The sequence below is a fragment of the Pogona vitticeps genome, chromosome 1, assembly GCF_051106095.1.
Source record: "Pogona vitticeps strain Pit_001003342236 chromosome 1, PviZW2.1, whole genome shotgun sequence".
In the NCBI taxonomy this organism is placed as follows: domain Eukaryota; kingdom Metazoa; phylum Chordata; class Lepidosauria; order Squamata; family Agamidae; genus Pogona; species Pogona vitticeps.
The window spans coordinates 98,112,492-98,121,030 of record NC_135783.1 but is presented as its reverse complement, the minus strand read 5'-3'; positions in this window follow the sequence as shown (position 1 = coordinate 98,121,030).

Sequence of the window (8,539 nt, the reverse complement as noted above, 5' to 3'; positions counted from 1 at the left end):
TGTAGCCAAGTGTCATTTCTTTAGTGTTGTCACATGAAAAGATATACTAAAATATTTATGAAATGTGAGGGGGTGTACTCACTTCTGTGATATACTGTATGTCACTCATTGTTTTTTGTTCTGGTTTACTTTGTTCCAGCATGCTAGTCAACATTTCTAACACTTCATGTTATGCACAGGGATATAAAATGAAATCCATGGAATCTCACATGTGCTGCCTACCTTGCACATTGATAACAAGACTACAGTGGTGCCTCGCAAGATGATGCTAATTTGTTCCATGAAAAATGCTGTCTTGCGAAAACACCGTCTTGCAAAACACGGTTCCCCATTGGAATGCATTAAATCTATTTAATGCATTCCATTGGAAAAATTGCTGTCTTACGAAAATCGTCCATAGAAAACATTGTCTTGCGGAATGCGGTTCCCCATTGAAATGCATTGAAATCTATTTAATGCGTTCCAATGGGGAAAAATCGTCGTCTTGCGAAAATTGTCCATAGGAAACCATCGTCTTGCAAAGTGCAACAGCAATAGCAAAAACTAATCATCTTGCGGATTAATCGTCTCGGAAGGCAATCGTCTTGCGAGGCACCACTGTAGTGTGATAAATAGGAATATTTATATATTTGCTGTTTTTTGAAGTGTCACTGTGTGTAAAAGTGGGAGGAACTGATCTGCTCATTACATTTTCCACAGTTTAGAATCTACATTTTTCTAACAATTCACTGTACATGGAAGGAAATATATGCACTGTGCAACATCATATTGTTACAAGCACTCAGTCCTCTGGGCAGTGAAAAGTTTCAGGAATGTAGCACTTAGCCAGGTTTGGTTGCCTTTGAAAGGAGACTAAGGGCACCTTAGCGTGTTTTTGTCATCTTTGTGTTTATTTACAAAGACATGGGTTAAGCATAGGTCAATGTGTAGCTCTAGCATGCACAAGTGCCCCCAAGTCCACTGATCATGAACAAAATCTCCTAGGAGTAAATTAACAATCAAAAACACTCTTAGCTTTCTCCATATGCAGCTATAAATTTTATAAAGGTTAGTGAATAATAATAATAATAGACGCTTTGGTGTTTATGATATATGTGTAGAGCTTAAATATGAGTGAATTACTATATTGATTATATAGGCAAGTTTAGATGTACAATGTTCTTCTTACCTGTAAAAGTGGGGATCCCTCAGAAATGTAATAAACGGGCCTAGAGCTTCTGTGTGGGGAGGTGTGTGTGGTTAAGCTACTTTATGATGAGATTAGAATTGTTGATGATAAGTATTGGATAGAAGGGTATGCAGGTGAAAGAATCTATAGAGATTTTATATCCCTGGTTCATACGTGGAGCAAAGAAATATAACAAAAATGGGAAAGGCACTTGCTGAATGTCTTAAATGGGTGATAAGTACAGGTAATGCCTAAACTAGATCACATATTCTGACCACAATTGTTTAGAAGGTACTGATGACAAGGCAGAAACATGAAGATACTAAGTAATTCATGAACTATAGTTGGTCTATGCAACTAAGAGTGGCTTGAATATAAGATCAATACAGGTTTAAGTTTATATATTGACAATTTACGTATGTTAATCATTGGGGTTTATGTAGTCAGAATTATATATCAAATGGATTTGGCCTAAAGATGTTAAATAGGGGAATATGGTACATGAAGTCAGTATTGTATGGATATATGGAAAATATTCTCCCTGATTATGTGTTTTGTGTTTGTTTTGTATGTCTGTTTGTGTTATTAATTAATAATAATAAAAACTCTTAGCTTTCTCCAGACTCTTCTTAAATGAAGCTCTGTGGCTCGTACTTCAGTCAACCTCATAAATGGTCCGTTCTTTTCAGACACAGACTACCAATTTACCTGATTCCCAGCCTGAAAGCAGTGAGAAGAAGCCTTCTGTTGAGCAAAGTAAATCCACAGTTAGATAACTACCAGAACACACTTCTACCATACAGGCAAGGTCCACATCTCCTGTTACCATCAAGAAGCTTTCCTGGTTGTGTCAGGAGATGAGGAAAGTCCTTCTTAAGCAAGTGGGATGAAAGTAAGGAGTTGGAAACAATTCATCCAAATGGTCATCCTTGGATATAATTTGCCTCCCCACAATTTTAAGCAGGTGTTTAAACAGTTTGGAACCTTGGTATCTGGCAGAATGCCTTCTTCTGGTGAGAGCTGCCCATCATAATCACTTGTCCCGGGCTGGACGTCTGAGGATGCTGAGCCCGAAAGAGGCTTGGACGAAGAAAATAAGAAACCAGGCCTTCTGGGCAGACACTCCATAACATTGGAATCAGCTTCCTCTGGATACGCTGCCAGTTTTTAAAAAGCTGTTAAAAACTTGGCTGTTTCAACAGGCATTTTGTTCTGATTCACCAATGGAACCCTGTGAAACTATTAGCCAGTTAGATCATAATACAGTGGTGCCTCGCTTAACGAGCGCACCGTATAATGAAGAATCTGTATAGCGATCCCTTTTTGGGGATCGCTATACAGAGCTGCCCCAATCGCCGCACTCGCTTTGCGACGATTGGGGCGTCCGGCGGCCATTTTGGAGCCGCCGAACAGCTGATCGGTGGCTCCAAAATGGCCGCCGGATGACCCGAAATGGCCCCCTGTCAGTGTTTTCGTGGCCTCCCCTTGCTTACCAAGGTCGCGAAAACGCTGCGGGGGGGCATTTCGGGTCATCCGTGGCCATTAAAATGGCTGCGGACGACCCGGAATGCCCCCCCCCGCAGCGTTTTCGCGACCTCGGTAAGCAAGGGGAGGGTGCGAAAACACTGACGGGGCCATTTCGGGTCATCCGGCGGCCATTTTGGAGCCGCCGAACAGCTGATCGGCGGCTCCAAAATGGCCGCCGGACCGCGAAAACATCGCTGGAGGGGTAAGTTTTGGTGCCTATTGGAACGCATTAAACTAAGTTTAATGCGTTCCAATAGGCTTTTCCTGCCCTGTACAGCGATGTTTTTGCATAGCGAAGTTTAATCCGGAACGGATTAACCTCGCTATGCGGGGCACCACTGTACCACCATTTTAAATGCTTAAATGTTTAAATGTTATATTTTATTATGTTTTATTATGTTGCATTTGTTTTTACATTAACATTGACGTTTTTATTAGTGGGTATGGTTAGATGTTTTGCCTATTTTGTTTTATGTTGTAGGCCAACTAGAGTGTCCTTTGGTTGGATGGGTGGTGTGTGTGTGTGTGTGTGTGTGTGTGTGTGTGTGTCCTCACCAGCTGTTCTTGCTGGAACTAATGAGATAGGATGTCCAAAACATCTGGAGGGCTCCACGGTGTGGAAGGCTATGATGTATTATCACATTGGTCATTCTTGCAAGAAATCTTGATCCTCCTTTTTCATATGGAATCCTTGTATCGAGTCCAAGAAAGAAGGTGGAGAAAACCTCATGCTCCCTCCACTCCAATATTTTGTGCTACACTTCCCATAAGTGCAAGTCTATGGGGCCAATGGTTAAGGATAATGGAAGATGTAGACTAGAATACTTAATATATGGTTGTCCTTGCATAGCTTTTTCCATGTTCTCTAATCCTACTAAAAGTACTTGCTTTTACCACTGTAAAGTGAATAGATATTTTAGCCTTCTTGATGACTTTGTTTTGTAAAATAATAATGATAATAAACCAGATAGAAGGCCTTGCAAAACATTTTTAGAATGCAAACTCAAGAAAACTGAATCAGAGTTCACGAATGATAATCAACTTTAATTGAGGACCACAACCCTTGTTCCCAATTATAGCTGACTCACTTTGTTTATTTGTTCCTGTTGATCAAGGAAGTGTCTTTGTTTCTGAGGAAAGAAATTCTGTGGCTGCCCAGTCATAAGCCATGACTGAGAGTTCTTCTGAAACCTTTCTCTCATGGAAACATAAGATGGCGGGGGTGGAAATATGTACCACCCCCCTTTGATTAGCCAAATGTTTGTCTGAGAACCACAGCGTAAACAGTAGGAAAATATAGCTTAAACAAGAGGCAAACAGCCTCTATAATTTAGCACAATGATCCAGTTTAGCACAGTAAGTATTCTTCTGCTGCTGATAATATTTTAATTAATTATTACAGCCGTTTCTCAAAGTACTGAGGACATTGCAAGGAGATAATAATGATTATAATAATGATTAATAATGATTGACAGGTTATTTTGATGATTGGGAATTCATATAATGTTTGATGATAATTCATTCTTCTGTCTTTGCCATCAATTCTCAGCATAGTTAATCCCCCCCAAATTCTGCTATGCAGGCTAGGCACAGCAGGCTCTGCATCTTTAGAAATGCCAATCCTTTGTGCAAATGTTGGAGCAAACTCCTTTTATTCTGGAACACACACAGGAATTACCTGCTAGTTCCTGAAAGAATGGCAGGAAGTCCTGGGGAGCCCCATTCCATACGAAAGAATAGAATCACCTAATGCTGTTCCAACAGGTAAGGCTTGTTTCAGGCTTCCGAATAGCAGGTTGGTTCCAGCTACCAAAACTCCATGAGTTTTGGCCAGCAAGAGTTGTACAAAGCTTTTGGCAAGTAGAGAAGCCAATAGTTACTCAACCAAACAAATTGAAACCTGAGTTAAAGAAGAAGGGAGCTTAGAATTTGCCTCTCTTCCGAAACAAACCTTACGAGTCCCCGAAAGTCTTTTTCAAACCTCGTGAGGGATGTTTTGCATTCCTTGCACAGATGCACAGCTTAATTGTGTGGTGGAGTGATGAAGAAGTAGCTGAGTTTCTGGAGCCGAAACACATTCTGGAAAAACTGGGTGGAATTTACAGTGATTCCTGTCACTGTGTATGACGCAAGCCCGACTGCAGTTTTTAAATGGCATCCAGTCTGCATTGTTAATAAACGCAGTAGGGGTTCCATAGCTCTCTGCCATGGCAAGAGGATGCTGAGGTGCCCAGGAAATCTTCCAGCAGTGAAGACTCTTAGTTGCTGCTCTGAGCTTGGTAGTGGCAGTAGCTAGGAAGCTTCCCAGCACTGGCTGAGTGGCAATGTCCTTCTTTAATGTGAGGCATCACATTGAAACAGGATGTGTGTTGCAAGCAGGTTTGTGTCTGTTAGCGGCTAAACCACGGTATTTTTGCTGTGGATTCTTGCAAACATGTAGTTCCAGTCTTGGAAAACATTTTTGAATGACATGCTCTGTATTTAAAAAACAAGTCTTGCAAATAATAAATTATATCTATATGTGAGGGAACATAATTACAGTCTAGTCCATAGCTGTACCACTTTCAGTTGGGTGGAAGGTTAAACACAGTCTCTCTCTCTCTCTCTCTCTCTCTCTCTCTGTCTCTCACTCTCTCACCACCCATGGAAAGCATTCTTAACATATCACATGCACTTTGTAAAATGAAGTGCTGCATAAATGCTGTATCTCAGGATAAGAGATTTAACCTCTTTTTTTTCTATACATTTGCTTATTCTGTACCAGAGACCTATTATTCTGTACCAGAGACCTATTGTTTACTTCCCAATCATGTGGGGAAAAATACATTTTCGGGTCAAAACTCTGAGACTCCTGTAGTTCGTATAACCACTAGCTGGCTGTTGAACCTGGGAATTGTAGATGGAGGAGGTAGATTTTCTCATCTCTGAGAAAATTTCTCTGAGAAAATACTTTTACCTCAGCAGGCTCTATGTCCACCTGCCTTTCCAGATAAATTAGATAATAAACAGCTGACTCTCTAGGCCTGGAAATCTGTCTCCAGGCAAAACTTGACTGGTGCAGGCCCGTTTGTCTTTGGACTACCAACTGAAGAAGATTGATTTACCTAGCCCTTATTTATTTCCTTCTGTCTGGTCTTACTGCATTATATCTTTTCAGGCTGCTCTTTTCTCCTATATTTTTGTGATATTTGGAGTTATTTATTCAGATGTCCTAGGAAGGAGTCTAGTTGTAAACCTATCTGGGATTTGGATTAAATTATATGTAGACTCACCAGACTGAAAGCACTACTGTCTCTTTCAAGGATCACTATTAATTGCCCTGGCAATATTTCACTTTCTGCCTTGCTACAGAATGTCCTGTCAAATTCTACTGGAAGCTAATGCGCACGCGCGCGCACACACACACACACACACACACACACACACACACACACACACACACACACGAGAATAAAAACCCATTTATGGCAAAGAAAAACAGTTGTGGCAGGTGTACCAGGTTATTATGGTGCAACCACATTTGTGCCTACCATCATCACTGCTTTAAGTAACCTACATGTTTTTGTTCCTCTGGTTTGGGTAATATGAATGCACTGTGATTTAACTAGGGATCAAAAGAGCTTATTTTAACATGCAATGTCCTTATGGAAATGACATATGTCAGTAAAATGCGTTGAACCAAGATCTCACCCTTCCAATATTTGACTAGTCTGGAATATTACAATTAGGGTCTAGCTAGATAGATGAGATGGTTGTATTGGAAGCATGTGTTTAACATTCCACAGATAAACCAGGGAAAAAAGCCTACTTCCTATACGAGAGTGAACATGTTGGAGGATGGAATTAAATCTGTCCCCCACTCTCCTCATTTCACTGCACTGCATAGTTTTAAACAGTTTTCTCCCCGCTTGGCATGTTCTGCTATCAGACTGAAGCTTAGGAAAATAATTTTTTTAAGCAATGCAACACAGCAAGGTAATTATTTCACTCCTTTCTTCCACGTATTCCTTTTCTTTTCTTCTTTTTTTATAGCATTTACTTTATATGTGAGCAGAGGCTGTGAATAATTAGTTACAAGTAATGCCATTACCAAAGACTTTTGAGTAGCAGAGATATAAATAAGATGCTTTACAAAAGTAATATAACAAGAAGTGACGAAGATTTTTTGGTATAATGCATAAATTTTCTAGTTACTTTCAAAAGTTATTTTCAAATGGCATTTTAATGTATTTTTGAAGCATTTTGACATGAGTTTTCATTTTAATGCCATTTCCAAAGGCTTCTCCTTCTCTTTGAGGCACAAAAAGGAATTGAAGCCCCAACCCATGTGTCCCAACTCACTGAGCTATTGACTCATTATCAAAGTTGTTATGTGCCTAATATGGTTTTCAAGGTAAGTGAGATATTTAAGAGTAGTTTTACTATTACCACATCAGCCAGTTGGTTTCCATGGCTGAGCAAGTATTGAAACTCAAGCCTCCTGAGCCCTAGGCCCTCACTCTATCCAGTACGCCTCATTGGGTACAATGTTATAAAGGTTGTTGTTCTTTAGTTGTTAAGTCGTGTCCGACTCTTCATGACCCCATGGACCAGAGCACGCCAGGCCCTCCTGACTTCTGCTGCCTCCCAGTTTGGTCAAATTCATGTTGGTAGCTTCGGTGACACTGTCCAGCCATCTCGTCCTCTGTCGTCCCTTTCTCCTCTTGCCTTCACTCTTTCCCAACATCAAGGTTTTTTCCAGGGAGTCCTCTCTTCTCACGAGATGGCCAAAGTATTGGAGCCTCAGCTTCAGGATCTGCCCTTCCAGTGAGCACTCAGGGTTGATTTCTTTCAAAATGGATAGGTTTGTTCTCTTTGCAGTCCAGGGGACCCTCAAGAGTCTCAAGAGTTATCAAGGCACAATATTAGAATTGGCTACTAGAGGATAGAACAAGATACCTACTAAAGTAATTCCCCTATTATACCCACCAAAAGACAGAAAAAGTGTGCAAAAGCATAAATGACTGTGCAAACTTTCAAGAAAACATTTTTTCCTACAATGTATCTCTTCAGATTACAAGTCTGCACAGTTAATTTAAAGCTGCATCCATTTTATCTAGATGCACACAAACTCATTGGTTAATGCAAAAACAAAGAGTCGCAAGGCAGTTTTTACATGGCCCATTCTGGAGTTAGTATTAAAAGATTGATTCTGGGAATGGTCTATTATACAACTTATTCTTTACAACTGAAGAATAAGTTGTATAAGATGAAGAGAGTTGTTCTCTCGAAACTCTACAGAATTCTTTGTGCTTTTGTATATATATTTTAGTTTAGAGCCTTATTAGTTGTCCTAATAAAGGTATCAACTAAACGTGTATTTTGGATTTGTCTTGGAGGCAACATGGCTACCTCCACCTTTGTTTAGAGGGATATTTTTGTCCTGTGTTTCTCTGGCCTGGTAAGGATAACACAATGTGTTAATGACACATAATACTGCGAAGTGCTTTTAAGAATGGAGAAATAATAATCATCAGTAATGCAACACGTTCCTTCTGAAAAAATAACAGTCCGTGTTCTACAACAGGATTATGACATATGCACTTGCCCCATACATACATAATGGCCTTTTGTAAGGCGAGATCCCGTTGAACAGCCTATTTCCCTCTGCGTGACTGGGGACTAGCCCTTCTTCTGAGGATCTGTGTTGCAAGCATTTGCTGATTCTCCTTAAGCAAGCTGAAGGAACATCTGAGGCTATGGGAAGGAAGGGGCCAAATGAAATGAATAGAGAAATTAAAACATTAGCTTTGATTCTCAAAAGGTTCTCGCCACATGCACAAGAACTGTTTTTGAGCTGTACTT